The sequence below is a fragment of the Elephas maximus genome, chromosome 11 (genome assembly GCF_024166365.1).
Source record: "Elephas maximus indicus isolate mEleMax1 chromosome 11, mEleMax1 primary haplotype, whole genome shotgun sequence".
NCBI lineage: Eukaryota > Metazoa > Chordata > Mammalia > Proboscidea > Elephantidae > Elephas > Elephas maximus.
Window position 1 is genome coordinate 86,475,508 of NC_064829.1, and position 22,277 is coordinate 86,497,784.

The window sequence follows — 22,277 nt, forward strand, 5'->3', positions numbered from 1 at the left end:
CTGGACAACCTCCGTCTGAGAGTGATTGATTCTGTGGATAAATCTGCCTTGTTCTTAGCCGTGTGTTTGACTGTATTTGCTGTGGTTGTCTGTGAGAAGTGCCTTGTGGTGGGAGAGCTGTGCACTGTGGTCATATAAGCATGGAGCTGCATCTTGCTGGTAAACCTGCTCTCTTTCTTCCTTACACACGTTGAGAGGAAAGCCAGCTGTAGGGGTAAGTGGGTAAACGAGACCGTTATCAGAAGCTCCAAACCCAGGACTTCAGAAATGCCCCTCCCACCTACATGGAGAAGGAACTTTAGCTTTTGCCAAATATTTCTGCTCAGAGAAATATCCTGGGTGAGGCTCTGGCCACACACAGACTCCCATGCAATCAGACAATCATTTGAGCAAGATAATGCTTGTGTTTAACCTAACCATGTGTTCTGTCACCTATTTCTACTTGCTTCTTTAAGTAACCCCCCTCTGCCCTTTGTCCCCCACCCAAACCTCCTACTTCAAGCTTTGGTGGGGAAATATTATCTAGTCATTCATAAGTATGAAGCCTGGAATCTCTCCAGTAATTATCACTAGGAATAATTACTTTGCTTTTAGAATGTTAAAAAACATCAGGATCCCAGTTTCTTTTGCTGAGAGGTTTACAGTTTGAGCTAAAGCACTAGGGAAATGGTCACCTAAAAGCCATTAGTAAGCGTCCCCCTCCTGTGTTTTTACGTGCAACAGTATCTGAAGTGACCTCACCAACATCAAAGGTCCCATGAGAAGGGGAATAAGGAAAATGCCCGGACGGAGCTTGGTGGCTGTGGTAGAAAAATGGGTGGTAGTGAGATAACCGTGGCCTCTCTCTTCCCTGTGACTCAGGCTACTCGAATGTATTCAAATGTCCGTTAAGCTCTCAGTTTCATGTAGTGCTTGTGTCCTGAATCAGGGACCTGAGAGAGCCTTGAAACGTTAGACCCCAAAGTGAACCGGGGAGCTCACGCGACCCCCCCTTCTCCTCCCATTGCTAATAGTAGTGGGAGTCGGGCTTGGGAACTGTGCTTTGTGTCACTGAAGAACAAACTAGAAGCTATTAACTTCAAAGAGAGGCTTTGGGGTTTTTTGGGGTTTTTTCCCCCCCAACCCAAACACTAGACTTGTATATTCCAGAAATAAAAATAGAAATTTATAAAATGATAGATGTCTCTGCCTAGGAAGTCTGTTCTTGTGAATAACGCTATTGACTTAGTTTAGTACCTTTTCCGTTGGTTTTGAGTAATGAGAAAATATACCCAAGAGCATATTTCTAGCAAGAGAATTGCTGTCAGGAGAAAAGCTACCTGAGTCAATTATGTGTTTTGCCCTCCTGATCTGACCAGAGAGCAGACTACGTTGTCTGGGAGGCTGAGAAAGGTGCCAGCTTAACCTGAGCCGGCTGAGCAGCAGAGCTTCAGGGCACCTACATGATGCTCACCTGCCTCAGCACTGGCTATGCTCAATGGTCAGAGTCACGCCAGACCCTCAGACAGGTGCACCTTCCTGGGATTGTTCAGTATGAGACAAGACAGGGAAAACCATGCCGCACCCCCAGACCACATGCGCTAACCCCATTTTCAGTTTTACTCCTTTTGGTGCCCATGATTCTTAGTCCTTCCTGAGTCTGAGACGGTGCAAAAAAAACAATCTAATAAGTATCATGTTTTCCCTCATCGCCAAGTGCAGCCAAAGCAAAAATTCAAGTCTTTGAGGAGGACCCCACTTTGTGTTGGGGGGTCTCATAATTTGGACAGTCATGGGTCCCACTGATCAGACAAAGCCCTCATGCCAGTCTCCCACAGCCTCTTCCTCACATGGTGCAGCCCCCCCAAACATCTGCACCCCCACTCTTGCTGCCGTGAGAGACATCAGAGCAAACCGCTGCCTGCTTCTCCTGACTTCTTGGCACCCACTGGGCAGCACCCCAGCTAATAATACCATAAGGAGTGTCTCCTCTCAGTTCTCATTAAATATGTTTGTAAAAACGCTCCCTGTGGGAATAAATACACTGTACCAGAGTCATGTGTTTGGAAAGGCGGTATTGCAGGAAGAAAAAGGAGTTGAAGCTGGGGTAAAGGACCTCTGTCAAGGGAAGTACTTGCTCCATTTGAATTATCCATCCCAGGCACTGCATCTCTAACCTAATTTGGAATCACATATGTGAGGCACATCATATTCATAAATCTTTATGCCAGAAAAATCAAGTTAGCTGTAGGATGACCACATACATGTTCATTCTTGGAGAGCAGACGCAGACCCCTCTGGCCGTCTCCGGGCCCTGTCAGTCATCCTGGCTTGGGGTCCTGCCAGGAAGCAGGAACCTCGGTTTGTAGGTGTCTGAGTCACTGAGATGGTGCCAGCGGAGCCCCTGGATTACGCACTGATGTTTTATTTCACGCTTCCAAATTAAAAAAGCGGGAGAAGGAGAGGCCACAGGAAGCTCATTGCTGGCTGTGAGAAGTACTCCACACAGATGAGAATGCTTCTTCAACAGTCACACTGAGTGGACAGTCTAAGTAGCGATGTCCCCTCTGACCATGCGTCCAGAGGCCCCACCTCTCCTCATGTCACTCTGCACAGCCCTCAACGCTTCTTCTAAATGGCAGGATCAGAAAACCAGTGCCAATTTTTTTTTTTAATTGTGGTAAAATATATGCAACATATAGTTTGCCGTCTAAACCATTTTTAAATGTACAGTTCACTGACATTACATTCACCATGTTCTGTAACCATCACCACTATCCATTTCCAAACCTTTTTCTTCACCCTAAACAGAAACTCAGTACCCCTTAAACAGTAGCTCCCTAATCTCCCCTCCCCCAGACCCTGGTAACAAGTAATAACCTTCTGTCTCTCTGCATTTCCCTATTCTAGATATTTCATGTAAGTAGGACCATAACAATTTTTCTTCTTTAGTGTCTGACTTATTTTCGCATAGTTTTCAAGGTTGGTCCATAGCGTAGCAGGTATCAGAACTTCATTTGTTTTATGGCTGAATGATAATACTCCATTGTACGTACGTACCACATTTTGTTTATCTGTTCTTCTGGCATAGACACAGGGGTTGTCGCCACCTTTTGGGTGCTGTGGCATTTTTCATTTCCCTGCTCTCTGAAACCAGATAGCATTTTCAAACCTGTACAGTGTCAGTCCTTCCCCAAAAAGAGCCAGAACTACTTTTTCAATGTGCCATTATGGGGCCAATGAGCTGTAGAGCTTCGTGTTAATGAGTTTAATTATCAGAGCACTTTGGTCTCCAGCAGCCATTGCTCTTTTTTCCAAAAAGGAGGAGGAAAAAGTACTAATGAGAAGCTATTTTAGGGGTAGTTTAAATCCCATCTGGAAGCGAGTGAGCTTGAATGACTTAAGCCAACTGTCATGGGCCTCATTTCCCCCTTCCTGACACATTCTGGGTCCCGACCTGACTCAGAGGTGGAGAGGAAATGGGCGGCACAGTGTGGTCAGCCCATCTTCCTCCCCCCTCCATGTTGCCCCTACTGTCCTTCCCAGTCAGGGGTCACCAACTGCCTCCAGAGTATCCCTGGGAAGAAGTGCATTTCCAACCTATCTCCATGTGTCTTCCAGAGTGCTCACTGGCTTGCTCACACGTTGCCCCCGGGGTCTCTGTGGCAGCCCGTGTGCTGTTTGTGCCCTCAGGCTCACTGAAATGCCATCCCGTCACTCCGCCATCCTCACTCTGCCAGCCAGGGCAGAAAGGACAGGTGCTATCTGGAGCAGAGGAGCCAGTGATCCTACCTCAGGGTCCTGGGAAGCCCCCGGCTCCATTAGAGTCACTTGTGTGGTGTAGGGCTTTGCTCACCATTTAGAGTTGATTACCATTTGGTTGAGGGTCTCTCGGTGGCACAAATGGTTAAGCAATGGACTACTAGCCGAAAGACTGGTGGTTTGAACCCACCCAGAGATGCCTTGAAAAATAGGCCTGGCGATCTGTCTCCAAAAGGTCCCAGCCTTGAAAACCCTATGGAGCAGTTCTACTCTGCACACATGGGTTTGCCATGAGTCCAAGTCGACTCAATGGCAACTAATAATCACAGCCCTTTGGTTGAGGGGTGGGAGCAAGAACTAAGGACCATCTACACGTGATGTGAACACATTTCCAGTGTTTTCCTGTGAGCTGGCTTTTGGGGAAGACCACGGAGCCTGAAGCTGAGGGAGGAGAAGGTGCCGAGAGGAACCCAAGAGGACACTGAGGCCGACAGACATCTTCACGTCTGAGGCCCTATTCACTAGCAGGTAGGGTGAGGCTGGATGAGGCCTGGTGAGGCTTCAGCTCTGTGTGGGCCAGGCTGGGCCTCTCCAAGCCTACTCACAAACAAAGCCAGAGAAGACTGTGTTTACTTTGTGGGGCGGAAAAAGCCCCTCTGAGGTGCAGGCACTGCAGAACTTGGTGACCTTTAGTGAAGAAAGTGTCCAGCGGGGGAGCAGCCACCAGACAAACTAGAAAATGTTATCTGGTGTGGAGTAGGCAGAGAGATGTGACACTGAGGGTGTGTCCTCAGGGGAAGAGGGAGATGGTCAGGGGTGGGGGAGTGATGGTCAGCACCTGGAGGAGAACAAGGGGGGAGCCGTCGGGAGCAAGGGATACAGGGTTGGGGAGCAGGCAGATCACACCTGCCAGGACTGGCACAGGCAGCATTTCTGGGACCACATGCTCTCCAAAAGACAAAGCCTATCCCTCCTCTTGACTTGGGCAGAGCTGTGTGACAGCACCAGTGAAGAAACTGCAGTGAAAGTGATGCTCCGTGACGTCCATAACTCACTCGGGATCTTAACCTTGGCTCCCGGTTGCCATTTTGTAAGGAAGCCCAGTTTACATGGGAAGGACACATGTAGACATTTCAGCAACAGCCCCAGCTAAGGTCCCAGCAACAGCCAGTATCACCACCAGGCTTCTGGGTGTGCTAGCTGCAGATGACTCCAGCCCCCAGCCTCTGAGCTGAGTGTAGGTGTGAAGGTGTGAAGTATCATTCTCTATTTTTTTTTTGTATGTTTGGAATATTTTGTTAAACAACAACAACAAAAAGATTGGGTAGGGTTTTTTATGCCGATACTTGTGGTGAGAGGTCCAGGGCTCCTAAGAGAACAACAATGTCTCTTTAAACAAATGATGAGACGAAATTTCTGCAGACAACCCTCCCTTGCAGACAACACTGCCTGCCCCCCCCCAACACACACACACACACACATACACAATCAATCCTCTGCCATTTGTCATGAGCTCCCTGCCCCCACACTTCCTAACTTCATTGTCATGATACATCAGGACCACTGGGCATTGGAGCTTGTAGGTGTCCATGTTTAGAGGTTTTGGGACCCCAGCCAGAGGCTATCTGCATCCTCTTCTTCATCCTCCTCACAGACTTTAATTCTCCCCCAGGTTCTTCTGGACTTGTCTTCCATGCTGTGCTTGGAAGCCATTACAGCAGTACCTGGTAGATTTTTTTAGTTAAGTTCCCGGTAGTTATTTCTAGGCCTCCAACAAATGTGAGTAGGGTGCTCAGACATCTCACGTAGAGGGACCTTATGGCCACACTGTATTTTCTTTAGTTTCTGTTTGTATCAGACTTCTTCGTTGTTGCCAGATCTATTTGGGGGCTATATTATCAGAATGTGTCTATTTTTGAATAGGAAAAAAGTCTGATCAACTTGTCTTGTGTTGATATACATAAGCACTTATACGTTTTTCCAATTTTGATTATAAACTGGATTTGCAACCAGAAAAGGGTAATGAAAGTTTGTTTAGAATTTGTTGGGTTTTTTTCTGGTATGTTCATGAGGGATACTGATCAGTAGTTTTCTATTCTTGTAATGCCTTTGTCTGGTTTTAGTATCAGAGTAATATTGGCCTCAAAGGGTGAGTTGGAAAGTATTTCCTCCTCTTCGATTTTTAGAAGAGTTTGTGTAGAATTGGTATGGTAGAATTCATCAGTGAAGTCATCTGACCTGAAGTTTTCTTTGTGGGAAGATGTTTAACGAAAAAATCAGTGTCTTTAATAGATTCAGTGTTATTCAGGCTATTTCTTTGTTTCTGGACTGGGCTTTACTAGTTTATGTTTTTCAATAAATTCATCCATTCCATCTAAGTCGTAGAATTTATTTGCATAAAGTTGTTCATAATACTTCTTTATTATCCTTTTAATATACGCAGAATCTATACTGATGTCCTCTCTTGCATTCCTGACATTGGCAATTAGTATCTTTCTTTTATTTTCCTGATCATTCTGGCTAGAGGTTAATCGATTAGTCAATTTTATTGATCTTTTCAAAGAACTAGATTTTGGTTGTGTTGATGAATTCTGACCTTCATTATTTCCTTTCTTCGAGTTTCATTTGCTTTTCTTTTTCCAGCTTCTTAAGATAAAAGCTGTTCATCAGTTTGAAGCTTTTCTTCTTTGCTAATATAAGCATCGACTTGATTCCAACTCATAGCGATCCTATAGGACAGAGTAGAACTGCCCCATAGGGTTTCCAAGGAGTGCCTGGTGGATTCGAACTGCCAACCTTTGAGTTAGCAGCCGTAGCTCTTAACCACTGTGCCACCAGGGCTCCAACATAGGCACAAGTGCTATAAATTTCCCTTTAAGTATTGCTTTAGCTACATCCCACACATTTTGATATGCTGTGTTTTCATTGAATTCAATATTCTTTCCAATTTCCATTTTGACTTCTTTGACCCATTGAGAAATGCATCATTTAATTTTCAAGTATATGGAGATTTTTACAGATTTCTAAGTTAATTCTTTTGTTGTTTAGAGAAGTTACTGTATGTAATTTTAATTTTTGTATTTATTAAAACTTATGGCCCAGAGTGTGGGCTATCTTGGTAAATGTTCCTGAGCACTTGATTAAAAAGTGTAATTTCTATCGATTTCAATTAGATCAAGGTGATTGAAAGTGTTGTTCAAGTCTTGTAGACCCTTGCTAATTTCGTTTACTTGATCTATCAATTATTAGGAGAAGGGTGTTGAAATCTCTGAGTATAATTGTGGGTTTTATCTCTTTCTTCTTGCAGTTCCATCAGTTTTTGCTTCATATATTTTGAAGTTCTGTTATTTAGGTGTATAGATAATCAGGATTGTTCTGAGCTCCTAATTAACTGACCCCTTCCTTGTTATGAAATTACCGTCTTTGCTCTGGAGCCCTGGTGGCACAGTGGTTAAGAGCTATGGCTGCTAACCAAAAGATTGGCAGTTTAAGCCTGCCAGCTGCTCCTTGGAAACCTCATGGGGCAGTTCTAGTCTGTCCTATAGGGTCATTAATGAGTTGGAATCAACTCAACAGCAATGGGCTTTGGGTTTTGGCCTTTGCTCTAAAAATCTACCTGGTCTGATGTTACTTAATCTTTTGATTAGGGTTAGTATTTATTCATGTTAAAACTTTTAACCTTTTTATGTCTTTATATATATAATGGGCTTCTTATAAGCATATAGTTGAGTCTTGCTGTTTTTTTAATACAATCTAATAATCTCTACCTTTTAAATAGGGTGTTTTAGACTATTGCATTTAATATTATTGGTTTGGTTGGATTTAAATCTGATGTCTTGCTATTTGTTTTCTATTTGACCCATCTATTCCCTATTTTCCCTTTTCTGCCTTCTTTTGAATAAAATTTAGTGTCTCTTATGATCCTAATTTTCTCCTTTCTTAGCTTATTAGCTGTAATTCTTTGTTGTGTTGTTTTAGTGGTTTCGTCAGTGTTTATACTTTATATCTTTAACTTGTCACAGCCTGTCATGGGTTGAATTGTGTCCCCCTAAAATATGAGTCAACTTGGTTAGGCCATGATTCTCAGTATTGTGTGGTTGTCCTCCATTTTGTGATTGACGGGATTTTCCTATTTATTATAAATCCTAATCTCTGCCTGTGGTTACTGAGGCAAGATTAGATTATACTGAAGAGGATTAGGGCAACACCCTTGCTCAGGTCACATACCTGATCCAATGTAAAGGGAGTTTCCCTAGGGTGTGGCCTGCACCACCTTTTATCTCACAAGGCCAGCAGATAGTGGGGGACCTCATACTACCAAGAAAGCAGCACTGGAGCAGAGCCAGTCCTTTGGACTCAGGGTTCCTGTGCAGAGAAGCTCCTAGTCTAGGGGAAGACTGATGAGAAGGACCTTCCTCCAGAGCCAGCGGAGAGAGAAAGCCTTCCCCTGGGGCTGATGGCCTGAATTTGGACTTTTAGCCTACTAGATTGTGAGAAAATAAATTTTTCTTTGTTAACGCCATCCACTGCTGGTATTTCTGTTATAGCAGCACTAGATGACTAAGACACAGCCTATCTTCAAGTGACATTGTATCACTCTGTGAATAGGATACGAACCTTACAATAGTCTACTTTCACCTCTCTGCTACCAGCCCTTGTGCTGTTGCCATCACGTATCTTCTGTTATTCTTCCACTTTGAAAAGCAAGTTATCTTTTTAAAATATTTAAGTAGTGAAAAATACACATACTTTATATTTACTCATTCAGCTACCATTTCCAAGGAAATGCTCCTTTAACATTTCTTGTAGTACAGGGCTGGTAATGATGACTTCTTCTTCTTTTGTATATGTGAAAAAAAGTACTTTGCCTCTGTGTGTGTGTGTTTTACTTTATTTTAAAATAATTATAGATTCAAAAAAGCTGCCAAAAAAAATATACAGGGGGAGTCCTATATGCCCTCATGATACTTCACCCAGAACAGGAAATTGACATTGGTACAATTTATAGAGCTTATTCAGATTTTACCAGTTATTTTTTTTTATATGCACTCATTTTTATGTAGGTATGTATATAGTTTTATGCATTCTTTCCCATGTGTAGATTTGTGTAACCACCACCAAAATCAAGATACAGAACTATTCCTTCACAAGGTTTCCTCATGCTGCCTCTTTATAGCCACCCCCACCTCCATTCCCCATACTCCCATCCATAGCCCTCAGCAACCACTAATTTGTTCTCCATAGTTACAACTGTGTTATTTCTTATCAATCAAAACATACAGCATGTAACCTTTTGAGATTGGCTTTTTGCCACACAGCATAATTCTCTTAAAATCCAACCAAGTTGTTGCATAGATCAATAGTATGTTCCTTTTTGTTGCTGAGTAGTATTCTATAGTATTTTGTAAAATGGCCTAATGAAGAAATCATCTAAGGGTTTCCCATGAAATACTGCCAGACCAGCAACCCTTCCAATAAAAGTGAAATAGCACAAATGGTCTTCATTACAGAGGCCTGAATTGGGATTGATCTGAAATGTATAGCTGTCCTCAGATGTGGAGAAGGCCAAGAAGCAGCTCCTGTACCTGGCCAAAGAGAAGCAAACCAAGAGCTTCACAGCTGACATTCAACACCAAGTCAGAGTACCACAAGTTCCTCATCAGCAAGGGGGGTGGCAAGATCCACAAGGTGCAAGAGAGCACACATTCTAATCCCCATGGCCCACATCATATTCCCCATGGCCGACGACAAGGACCAGGACCTGATCACCATCATTGGGAAGGAGGATACCATCAAAGAGGCCTAGAAGGAGCTGGAGGCCCTGATTCAGAACCTGGAAAATGCGGTAGAGGACTGCATGCTGGTGGGACCCAAGCACCACTGCCATTTTGTTATCCAGAGGGGCCAGGTCTTGCAGGAGATTGCAGAAGAGTACGGTGGCATGATGGTGAGCTTCCTTTGTTCCAGCATGCAGAGCGACAAGGTCACCCTCAAAGGCATCAAGAACCTCATGGAGGCCTCCAAGAAGCACATCCAGGAGATCATCAAGGACTTGGAAACTCAGGTGACCATGGAATGTGCCATACCCCAGAGGTTCCACTGATCTGTCATTGGCTCCAAGGGTTCCCAAATCTAGGAGATCACTCAGGATTATGGCATTCAGATTAAGTTCCCGAGCAGAGAGGAGGACCCAGTTCACAGTGCCGAGCTGGCCATGCAGGAGAACGGGGACCAGGGACAAGACTGTGAAGGGGAGAGATGCCAAAGAGATCAACCCCGCTTCTCCAAGGAGATATGAGATCATCATCAACTCTGGCTGGAAGAAGTGTGAGGCCACCGAGGAAGCCCTGGAGGCACTGGTTCCTGTCCCTATTGAAGTGGAGGTGCCCTTTGACCTGTACTGGTACATCATAAGGACGAAAGAAAGCGGGATCTGCAAGATGATGGATGTGTTTCAGGCGAACATGCAAGTCGCAGCCCTGAGCTACAGTCCAATATCACTGCCATCACCAGCCTGGCTGCCAACCTGGACAAAGCCAAGGCTGGGCTGCTGGAGCAGGTGAAGGAGCTGCAGAATGAGCAGGAGGACCGGGCCTTGAGGAGTTTCAGGCTGAGCATCACCATAAACCCCAAATACCACCCCAAAATCATTGGTTGGAAGGGGACTGTGATCACACAGATCTGCCTGGAGCACAACATGAGCATCCAGTTTCCTGACAAAGATAATGGGTGCCAGCCCGAGGACAAGGTCACCATCATGGGCTATGAAAAGAACACAGAGGTGCCCCACAATGCCATCCTGAAGGTCATGGGCAAGCTTGAACAGCTGGTCTCTGAGGACAACCCACTGCACCACTGTGTCCATGCTCGCATCATCAATGCCCATGGCAAGACCATCCACAAGCTCATAGAAAAGTTCAAGGTGGACATCTGCTTCCCACAGAATGGGGCCCTGGACCTAAACTGCGTCACCATGACAGGTCTCCTGGAGAAAGTGGAGGAATCCATTGGCCATATCCTAACCTCGAGGAGGAATACCTGGCCAACATGATAGACAACAAGGTGCTGCAGGTGTACATGAAGACCCCTGGCGCATGAGGAGTCCAAGGTCTTGTCCAAGGGCTTCATGGTGTGGACAGCCAACAGCAGCGAGAAGGCTCTGGACATGAGCACCTCTGAGGAGTTCCCCAGCTTTGGGGCTCAGGTGGCCCTCGAAGACCCTCCTTTGGGGCCTCAAGCAATAATGATGAGGAAACAGAAGCCTCTCCAGAATGCTAACCCACCCCACCACTCATGGGCAACAACAGGCACCCAGCACAGGGCCTGCACTCAGGACCTGCCTGGTCCCTCTCCTCTGGTACAGGCTCTCCACTGTTTTAAACACTGACCAAGGTAATTGAACATTTCATAACCCACAGACTAAGTTTCCTGGCACCCCCTCCCCCAGCATGCTCCTTCAGCACTCTGACCTTCAATTTTAGAGCTCTGCCTCTGGCTGGGAGTCCACTTCCTATATCACGACCTTAGGAAATAAATTTTCCTAGACTTAAAAAAAAAAAAAAGATTAATTTGGGGAGAATTGACATGTTCACTAATTGATTCTTCCAATCCACAAACATTGTTTGTCTATTTATTTACGTTTTCTTTGATTTCTTTTGATGAGGTGCACTAAATTTTAGAAGTACTTGACTAAAATAAAATGGCTGGTTTAAAGTCAGAACCCAAACTCCATCTTTGACTCTCGCTTTAACTACAGAAGTTGTTGATCTTTGTAACAGAAGCTAGACCTGCTTAGTAAATTGTGGTCAGCTGGAAGGCCTGGCATGCATTGTCTCTGGGAATACTGAGGCACATTGTTATCAAACCCTTAATACAAGACAACCTCAGGAGATGTTCTGCCTTAAGCAAGTTATTCTAACAATCAGTTCTCAGGATATCTGCCTTGTAGTCATCCTGTTCCTACACACAGACCACCCCCAGGAAGATAAGTTCATATATGGAATGTTTTCCTGTGAGTAATCACCTGTGAAAGACTTATGACCAGGACTCATCATCCTTACAACATTAATCACATCCTGCAATTGTTTTTTTTCTTGTCAACCAACCCTATCTTTCCAAATGTGACTTTGTAACCAATGATATCCAAAGTGCCACTTCTCAATGTCCTGCCTTTGATTCTCTTACCTTAATGTCCACCAATCAGATTATTGTGGGTTGTACCTCCTGATTTTGCCCTATAACTGAGGTTCTTTGATGGTCCCTCTTTGAATTTGTTGGTTTCACTTCAGTAGAGCCCACATTTCCCTGTTCGAATGATGCTTGTACTTCCAATAAACCTCTTGATTTTACTTTAAGCAAAGTTGGAGTTTTCCGCTGTGACACTTCCATCAGCATTTTAAATTTCTAGCATACAGATCTTGTACATATTTTGTTAGGTTTATACCTAAATATTTAATTTTATTTGGATCAGTTGTAAATGACTTAATTTAGGTTCTCTTCTTTTTTATATATATTATTTTTTTATCTTCTGTTCATTGTTAGTATATAGCAATGTGATTGATTTTTGTGTGTTGACCTTGTATCCTGTGACCTTGCTGAGTTCACTTAATTCTAGGAGCTTTGTTGTAGAGTCCTAGGGATTTCATACATAGATCATCATGTTATCTGTAAATAGGAGCAGTTTTATTTCCTCCTTTCCAATCTGTATGCCTTTTATTTTTTTTTGCTTTATGGTGCTGGCTAAAACTTCTATGTTGAATAACAATGATGAGAATGAACATTCTTGCCTTGTTGTGATGATCTTAGAGGGAAAGCATTCTGTCTTTCACCATTAATTATGATGTTTGGTGTAGAAATTTTTAGAAGCGCTTCATTAAGTTGGGGAGATCTCCCTTTCATCCTACTTTGCTGAGAGTTTTTATCAAGTACAAGTGTTAGAATTTGTCATTTGCTTTTTCTCCATGAATTGATATGATCATATGATTTTTATTCTTTACCCTGTTGATATACTGGATTACATTGGCATTTGTTTTTGAAATTTTTTTTTCTGCCTGTAGAACTCTTACTAGTTTTGCTTTGTTTGTTTGTTTTCTTTCACTACTTTAAAGATGTTGCTGTGCTCTTTTCTGCTTTGCATTGTTTCTGATGAGAAGTCGGCTGTCATTCTCACCTTTGTTCTTCTGTACATAATGTATTGTTTTTCTCTGGCTGCTTTTAAGATTTTTCTCTTGATCAGTGGTTTTAAGCAATTTGATTATGTAATTTTCTTCATGTCTCTTGTGCTTGGGGTTTGTTGGGATTCATGGATCTGTGGGTTTATAGTTTTCATCAAACATGGAAAAGTTTCACAGCCATTATTTCTTAACATGTTTCTGCCCCTCTGCCTCCTTCAAGAGTTCCAGTTACACATATTTGAGGCTGCTGGCGGTTATCCCACATCTCACTGATGTGCTGTTCACTTATTTTTCTGGCTTTTTCTCCTCTGTGCTTTATTTTACATAGCTTCTAATGCTATGTCTTCAAGTTTACTAATTTTTTTTTTCTTCTGCATTATCTAATCTACTGTTAGTCCTATCTAGGGTACTTTTTTTTTTTTAGTTGATATTGATGGATTGAATTTTCTTACCATTATGGGTTATATTCTGCCTGCTGGTTTTTTATTGGTTGTCAGACATTGTGAATTTGACCACATTGAGTGTGGGATATTTTTAGTGTCTTATAAATATGTTTGAGCTTTGTTCTGGGATGCTAAATCACTTGGAAACAACTTTATCCTTTTGCATCTTGCTTGCTTTTATGCTTTGTTAGGTAGGACTAGAGCAGCATTTAGTTTAGGGCTAATTTTTTCCAACTATTGAGGAGGCAAAACTCTTTTGAATATACTACCTGATGCCCTGTGGATTACAAGTTTTCCCACTCTGGGTGTTGGAAACATGAAGTATTCCTGGCCTTGTGTGAGGTCCAGGTGTTGTTCCCTCTAATCCTTTTAAGTGGTCCTTTCCCAGGCCATGAGGGGGCTTCCTCACAGGCATAGTGGATTAGTGGTTGGCTGAAGACTTGAAGGGGTCTCAACAGATCTCCAGAGCTCTCTCTCTGGCAGCCTTCTCCTCTCAGGGGCTCCACCCTGAGAGTGCTGGCTGTCTTGGCCCCCCTGGACTCCCAGCTCTGTCTCCTCAGCTCAGACCACCAGCTTCTGCCTAGATCCTCCTCCCTGCCCCACAGCCTGGAAACTTAGTTGTGGAATTCGCTGCACTAGTCTCCCCACTCCCAGGATCACACTCCTTCATTGCCTCATGTCTAACCACTAGCATATGTTTCCTGTATTTTGTCCGATTTTTAGCTGTTTTGGGGGGTGGGGGGTAAATCTGGTCCCTGTTACTGCGTCTTGGCCAGCAGCAGACATTCTAGGGCTCGATTTTTCAAAGTGTTCTTGGTAGGCCAAATTTTAGTCAGTGCAGTAGTCAATCTTCAATTTTCCCTGCATTTTATATCATATAACAATAATGCTATTCAAATAAAAACTCCACGTCTAGCCAAGAGAGCGGTCTGTGATCACTAGATATGCCTTGGGGCCTCATAGAACTTTGATCGGAAGGGAAAGCGTCAAACAGAGGCTGAAAAACAGTTTTAGCTGCCAAATATGCTTTTACCTGGAGGAAAAACAAAAGAATTCTGGTGAAGAGCCAAGAGGTTTTCACGGTTTTTAAAGAAGCAAAACTGTATCTGTTTCCAGGTGGTGTGGGCATCCGTCCCACATTGCTTTGGTGCCACCGTTGTCACTGTGACAGGAGTCTGAGCTGACCCCGCACTCTGTCGTCCTTTATTTTATTCCAGCTGCGCAGAAAGCCATACTCATCCAGATCCAGCATCAGGAATGCTGTCCGGCTCGCAGCCTGCTGCCTTTCAAAGGTGAAAGCTGATTCACAAGGGAGAGCCAGCTGTTCATGCCATCCAAATGGTGGACAGACAGGAGGCTAGCCAGTAACTTACCTGTAGCCAAGCATGCATGCTCCAGTGCACATTTAGATTTTTACCCAGAAAATGAATAAAAAAACAAACCCAGTGCCTTCGAGTCGATTCCGACTCATAGCGAACTGAATAGTAAAGCAAATTTCATGGATGTTTCTAGTTTTTGTGTTCTCATGTACCGTTCCTGAAAAACTTATAAACAGGCTACCTTTCTTTGGAATTTGGATAATTGGATGTTAATGATGATTTGACTGCGTTCAAATTCACCTTTCAACTTTTTAGTGAGAGACAGGTTTGCCAAGCAATTTAATGGCTTAAAACCTGAACGCAAGTGCTACTCTTACTGGAATAGTTCTAAGGACTTTAGGAGCAGTCATTGTTTGCATGTAAATGAGGCTGCTAATTATGAGATTTTTTTCTCCCTATTCATTAAAGTAGGCCCAGCAGGACCTCTGCTTGAAAATATGCTATTAGCAATTACTTTCTGTAACTACATTATATAGTTACTGCAAGTCATAGAGCAAATTTTTTAAAATTATAGTCTCTAATACAGACTTTTCAATAACTTAGACTCTACTTAATCTGGATTATAGCAGTGACATCTGGCACAACTGTTGTCCCCGACTACAGTTTTCAAAGTGTTTTTTTCAGATATGCTTTATCTCATTTGACTCTCAAAGCCCTCGTATGCGGAAGGCAAGGCAAGTGAAATCCCCAGTTTATAAGGGAAGTTGCTGAGGCTCAGAAAGGGTTAGCTTGAGGCTCCAGGCTTTTCTCATCGGGTTGATATTTAGAAGAGACTGTAAAGTCCTCGGAAGCCCTCATGGTGTAGTGGTTAAGAGCTATGGTTGCTAATCAAAAGGCTGGCAGTTCAAATCTACCAGGTGCTCCTTGGAAGCTCTACGCGGCTGTTCTACTCTGTCCTCTAGGGTCACGATAAGTCAGAACCGACTCAACGGCAGTGGTTCCTTTAGTGGGTAAGGTCTTCCAGCGGGCTCCAGGAGGCTCGTGGCTGAGAGCGCTGCTACCAGCCACCCCAGTGCTTTCTCTGCAAATGATGGGAGGCTATGCTGTTTTCCATCTCGTCTTCTTGGTGAGTGATTTTTTTTTTTTTTTTTTAAGTACTGCACTTGTGGCTTACAAAACAAACATCATCATAGTGTATAGCCAGGGGCTTGCACTGAAATCCATTCTGCATTGCCAATCTCCTGTGGCGAAATCTCAGTCGAGTTTCAAATACAGGCTTAGAAGAGTCCTGTACACCCACTGTTTAAATCAAAAACATAGTTTCTCCCCGCAAAGCTCCACGAGTCTAAATGCAGTGATAATGGAGTTTGGGAATGGAAAGGGAAACTCCATCTGCCTCCACACTGCCTCGCTCCCCAGCGCTGGGTAGGAAGAAGCGACACTCTGTCCCCTGGTGTGTCACAGAGCCACATTCGTCCCCTCCCCCGCTGCCCTGCCCCCTACAACCACACCCTCACCCTGAGACAGTGCCCTCACATGTACACCCTCACCCCAAAGCAGTGCCCCCTTGCCCTCACCACCCAACACAATACCCCCTGCAGTCACTGCTTAACATGGTGCCTCCACATCCACACCCTCACTGCCAAGCGTGGTACCCCCCCACACACACCGTCACCGCAGCTCTCACCACCTGACGTGGTGCTGGGGAGACATGCTGGCCATGCAGGCACCCAAGCCCATGCCAGGCTGGCTCAGTGGTTCACAGAATGAGCCAGGGCCACCCCATCCGACCAGTTCATGTTACAGTGAAGGGAAACCAGGCCCCGGAGGGTGTGATCCACCAGAGGTCATGGTTAATGCCAGAGGTGGGTGTCCAGGGGATCGGGCCAGTCTGTCTGTCTGTTTTGTGGAACCACAGCTTTGCTTCAGAAGGAGTGTTACCCTACATGCTCCCCCTCCTGACCCACTGAGCTGCTCTGTCATGCTTGCAGCCATGGTTGCTGGTTAATTTGCTGGTTGTCTGTCTCTTCACACAAGTTGGGGGGCTCACCTGGGCAGGTGCTTGCTCAACTCTGCTCCATCTCTAGCACCTGGTGGAGCATCTGGCGCCTGATGTAGGTGCTCAGCAAAGACTTGTTGAATGAATGAGTGTGTGAATACTTGGATGGGTGAGTGAATGAGTTAGTGAATGGGTGAGTAAATGCATGAGTGAATAAATGAATGAATCAATGCATTCATGTATGGGTGAGTTAATGAGTTAGTGAGTAAATGCATGTGTGAGTGAATGCATGGATGAATGAATGAATGAGTGCATGAATGAATAGATGAGTGAATGAATGTGTTAGTGACTGCATGAATGAGTGAATGCATAAGTGAGTAAGCAAATACATGAATGAGTGAGTGAGTGAATGAATGAGTGAATGCCTAGATCTGCAGAAGCAGCCCCATGTCCAGGGCAGCTCCCCCTGGGGAGGAGATTTTGCCTGTGTTCTACACAGACGGTGACCCAGGTGAGCTCAGGTGGAAATGTCACCCTCACCCTCTGCACCTGTGGAGGGGGTTGGACCCAGGTTCTCTCAAGATCTCTCTCATTCTGCTCTGTGAGGGTGGGGGTTCTAAGCTCATGCTCTTGGGGCAACACACTCAGTTCAATATGCAGGCTGGCAGGAGGCAGTCCCCATCTGTGAGGCCACAGCTGCCCACCAGCAGTACACCCACCACCGCGTTGGGCCAGAGGCTTGCAGGAGTGCAGGATGCTGCCACAGAACCAGAAGGTCCAGGGAGAAGCAGGAACCTCGGCCCAACATTGATGTTCCATCCCTGACAGATGTGCAGGAAGAGTGCAGAGGGGGGCCAGCACCGGCTGGAGTGTCATCACAGCCTCTTGCTCCTGCTTGCCACAGAGGGAGATCGAGATGGCAAGTGGCTGGGGAATCTGAGGGGCAGCAAATGCACCCGTGTCACCCCAGCCAGATTTTGCCCAGGATGTATGGCTCTTGTATAGACAGCCATGGGCTGCCCCTGCTGTAGGCCAGCACCTGAAGCACTGCTGGTGAGAGCATCTGGCCACCACAGCGCAGTGGCCGCCCAGCCACAGCCACCTCACTGCGAGGGCTCACAGCGCACTGTCCCCAGGGCACCACTGGCCACAGTGAGGCTGTTTGGGCTTGGCTGAAGGAAAGGGCTTGTTCCAGCCTCTGAGGGGGTCCCAGGGTTGCCCCTTCCCTGCCACCCCTGCAGCAGCAATGAGGAGACTCCAGCCTTAAAATTGCTAAAGAAAGAGTGACACAGAAGTTCCACACAGGATTACCTGGTCCACACACCCACCAACGCTTACCAAGTGCCATTCTCGGGCCATGGTAACTGCTGGGGAAAAAGTCTCTAACCACTATGTGTGCAGCTTAGAGCACCTTGTCCCTGCACTGCTTATAGGCAGGCGGTCTGTGTCTGACCAGATGCATTTTGTTGTTTCGTTCTGCTCAGAAGTGTAAGTCAGCGTCGGTTGACCACCATGCTTCTGTTGGCAGCTATATCCACACTCTTTTCTTGTCTGATGACAGAGTGACCCCCAAACACTGACCCTTTGGCCATTATCCTACACTTTCCCGGGCACTATGTTCAGTAGGTGAGACCCGTTAGGGGCACATTGGGGGAAGAGCCTCAATGTCTCTTCCAGAATCTTGCTTTTGGATGTTTGTCTATGAGCAATTTTGCTAAAAGTCCAAACGAGACATTTTAGGTCTTCATAGATGAGTGCTTTCCAACAAATATCAGATTCAATAACTTGGGCTCCAGGCACTCTGTAAGAATAAAAGGCCTGGTCCCCGCAGTGAAGGTGCTTATGATCCAGTTGGAAGACTAGGAATCCCCGGATGGACACTCCCTAAGCGACATGTAAACAGATGCTTGTCCCTACATATGCAAGACTGGCCAGCAAAAAGGGCTTCGTGGGCTCGATGAGTTCTGACTTGAAGGGACGTGGGTGTCAGAAGGAGGAAGCAGGCAAAACAGACCGAGTCAGGAGGACAGGAATCGAGCCAGCAATTTCATGGGTGAGAAGACGAAGGGCTAAATGCCAGTCAGGGTTTTACTTGCTGTGGCTGAGCCAAGGAGGGCGGTGGGCTCCTGGGCAGGACTGAGGAGAGACAGACACCAGCAGCCGTGTGGAGGGTGGTTGTGAAGAGGCAGGACTGAGGGACGGAGCAGAGCTCAGGGCTAGAGTGAGAACCCTTCGAGTAGGCAAGGGTCCAGGGGAGCAAATGGAAAATACAGTGGAAGCAGACCCCTGCAGCCCCTTGAGAAGACTTCACAACAGCTGTGTTTGAGACATGGCTGGCCACTGCCCCAAGCTCCCAGCCCACATCTGGTCATGCTTAACCTCAAATGCTGATTGAGACCAATGCTCGGGCCTTGGAGAAAGGATTTCACAAATCCTGACACAGAGGCGATGTTCCTCAGCATAAGGCATGAGTCTGCCCCAACCCCTCTTCAGTTCTTCCTAGAACTGAGCCTCTCTCCCACAAAACGAGTGGGTGCATCTTGGTCCTGCACTGGGGAGGGGCGGCAGCAGACGGGGGGTCGCCAGGCTGCTTTCAGGGCCAGCACGGTGCCTCTGCAGCTCTGCACAGAGGGAAGGCCTACAGAAAAGGGAGTCTGTCCTCTAGAGATTTCCCAGAGCTGAGGACTTAAAATGACCTCAAATAACTGTGAAATGCTGATCAGTAGTTATTTGTCCAGGTAATTACACTGCCCACAGCTCCCCAACCCGTGAGTTCTTCCACCCACCACTCTCGAAGGCACCTTCATCACAGATCTCCAGGGAGAAATGTGTTCTCTGGCTCTAGCTTCTGTGAGGCTGGGTGGGCACTGGGGACACCATCTGGAAGCTTTCTGGGAGCTGGGTGGGCACTGTTGAGAAGCTTCTGTGGGGCTGGTTGGACACTGCCCACATGTGTGTCTTTAGACAACACAGCTCCACTGCTTCTGATAGCTTGTCCTTAATACAGGGCCATTCTAATTTTTCCTGATGCCTTCCTGAGTTTTCATAGAGGGAGTTGCTCTCATAGCATTCACAGAAACACCCTGGGAAACGGGAGAGACATGAAAATCCATGGTACATTTTGCCAAAGGCCATTAGGCTTTTCTTTGTCTCCCGAAGTTAAAACTAGGTAAACTAATCGCTAACTCAAACGCCTATGTTGGTAGGACCAAGTTTCAACACATCACACCTAGGAGGACACTTTCAGAGACTAGCGCCACCCTGGGCGTTGGCTCCCAGGTGACTCACACGAAGCCACCACCTTCTGAGTCACCATCCACTTTCTCCCCATCTACCCATCCTTGGAAACCTCATTCTCCCAGACTACTGCCCAGCCTGGCCCAGGCTCCCTGTGGAGACTCAGAGCTAGTAAAAGCTGATTGCATTGATTTTGGCCTTCTGCATTGAAGTCTTCATGTTTAATTAAACAATCAAATATGACTAAGTGCTGAGTGAATAGATAGATGAATAAGCTAACAAATTTATAAAGATGTACAAAGAACTGGACAAGGAACTCACCTGGAGAAAAAGAAGGGTAGAACAGAGGTCCTGCTTTCAGGTGGAGAAACAGGTGTCAACTCATGAGGCCCAGTAGTGTGTTGCCATGGCACCACGATTTTCTGTGTTAGCCTGGGGCAAAGATTCACTCCTTGGTTTATGACAACAAGGGTTGGAGCCCCTGAGCTCTGCCGTAGGACTCACCCTGAACAAGGATATGAAGTTGATCACGTCCTTGTGCCACCTCCTGTTCTTCTGTCTCTCAGGTGCCCAAGGGCCTTGCACTCTGCCCCACTCCAGCTGCCAGAACCTCTCAGTAAGCTGTGCACACTCCAGACAAGTGGCTGACAACTACTCCAAAGAATAACTGTGTTTCAGCAGCAAGCCAAGCCTTACAGTAACTCTGGGAACACAGCATGCAAGCACCGTGGAACACTCCACTAACGATCACTCTTCCACACCGTAGAAGATCATTGATGATCACTGATGATCACAGACACTTTCTGCTCCATGGAAGATCACCATTATGGATCGAATTATGTCCCCCAAAAATATATGTTATAAATCCTAACCTCTAGTCCTGTGGTTATAATCCCATTTGGGAAAGATTTGTCTTTGTTATGTTAATGAGGCAGGATTAGTGCAGGGAGTATCTTGAGTAAATCTCTTTTGAGAAATAAAAGATTAAACAAGCCAGTGTGAGACAGATGGAGTAAGAGAGATGCCAAGACACATGGAGATCTCCAAGGAACCAGGAAGCAGAAGCTAAAAAGACAAGGACCTTTCCTCCAGAGCCAACAGAGAGAGAAAGAATTCCCCTCCAGCCAGCACTCTGATTTGGACTTCTAGCCTCCTAAATGAAGCAGATACAAACTTCTGTTTGTTAAAGCCATCTACTTGTGGTATTTTTCTTCTAGCAGCACTAAATAACTAAAACAGAATTTGATGCTGAGAAGTGGGGGTGCTACTCTAGCAGATACCTAAAATGTGGAAGTGCTTTTAGAATTGGGTAATGGGTAGAGGCTGAAAGAGTTTTAAGGTGCCTAATTTTTTTTTAATAGTAAAAGCCTGTCCTATAGGGTCGCTATGAGTCGGAATCAACTCGATGGCAGTGGGTTTTGGTTTTAATAGTAAAAGCCTAGATTGCCTTGAAGAGACTGTTGGTAGAATTATGGACATCAAAGGCAATTTTGGTGAGGGATCAGAAGGAAATGAGGAGAGCTATAAAGTCTCTACTGTCTTAGAGAATACATATGGCACCAGCAACACAAAGTTGCTAGAAACGTGAATGTTAAATGTGCTTCTGATGAGGTTTTAAAAGAAAATGATGAACATGAGATTGGACAATGGAGGAAAGGTGGTGCTTTTTATGCAGTGGCAAAAAACTTGTCTGAATTATGTTCAAATGTTTGGTGAAAGTGATGAACTTGGATATCTGGCTGATGAGATTTCTAAGCAAGATCTTAAAGGGGCCACGTGGTTTCTTTTTGCCATTTATACTAAAATATGAGAGGAAAGTGATGAACTTAAAAATGAACTGTGCAAAATGAAAACAGAACTTAAAGATTTGGAAAATTCTATTGTACAAACTAAGGACACATGTCCTACAATTTTCTCCAAGGCTACACAATCTTTTGTTAAAGTGATTAAGCCTGTGACTGATGGACCTAACCAACTACTACAGCAGAAAACCCATCATCTTGGACTGAAGGGGACAGAGAAAGGAAAGGAAAAGAACACTGTCTGCCTCTTGGAATTCTACAGAAGGAAACAGGCCAAAGGGGCTACATCTATTGTCTTCCAAGACAAGAAAAAACTATCCCTGGAGCAGCTTGGAGATCAGCAGAACTGTTGGAAGAAGCATGGTAAGCAGAGATGCCTCAGTCTCAAAAGGTGGGGCCACAGTCTCTGAGGTCTCAAAAGGTGGTGCCACAGCTTCTAGAACGTCAAAGGGTATAGCCACAGCCTCTTAGGTTTCAAAGAGTCAGATCTTCACCAACTCAGGTCTGTAGTGTGGGGTTGCCATTCAGTTTGGCCAAGAGGATGGGGCTGCTGCGCAAACCTG

The 22,277-nt window shown here is 45.3% G+C and overlaps 1 pseudogene; it reads left to right on the forward strand.

Annotated features, from left to right (window-relative positions):
- The first annotated feature begins 2,231 nt into the window (after positions 1-2,231).
- Positions 2,232-11,128, forward strand: LOC126086146 (vigilin-like; annotated as a pseudogene).
- Positions 11,129-22,277: the final 11,149 nt, after the last annotated feature.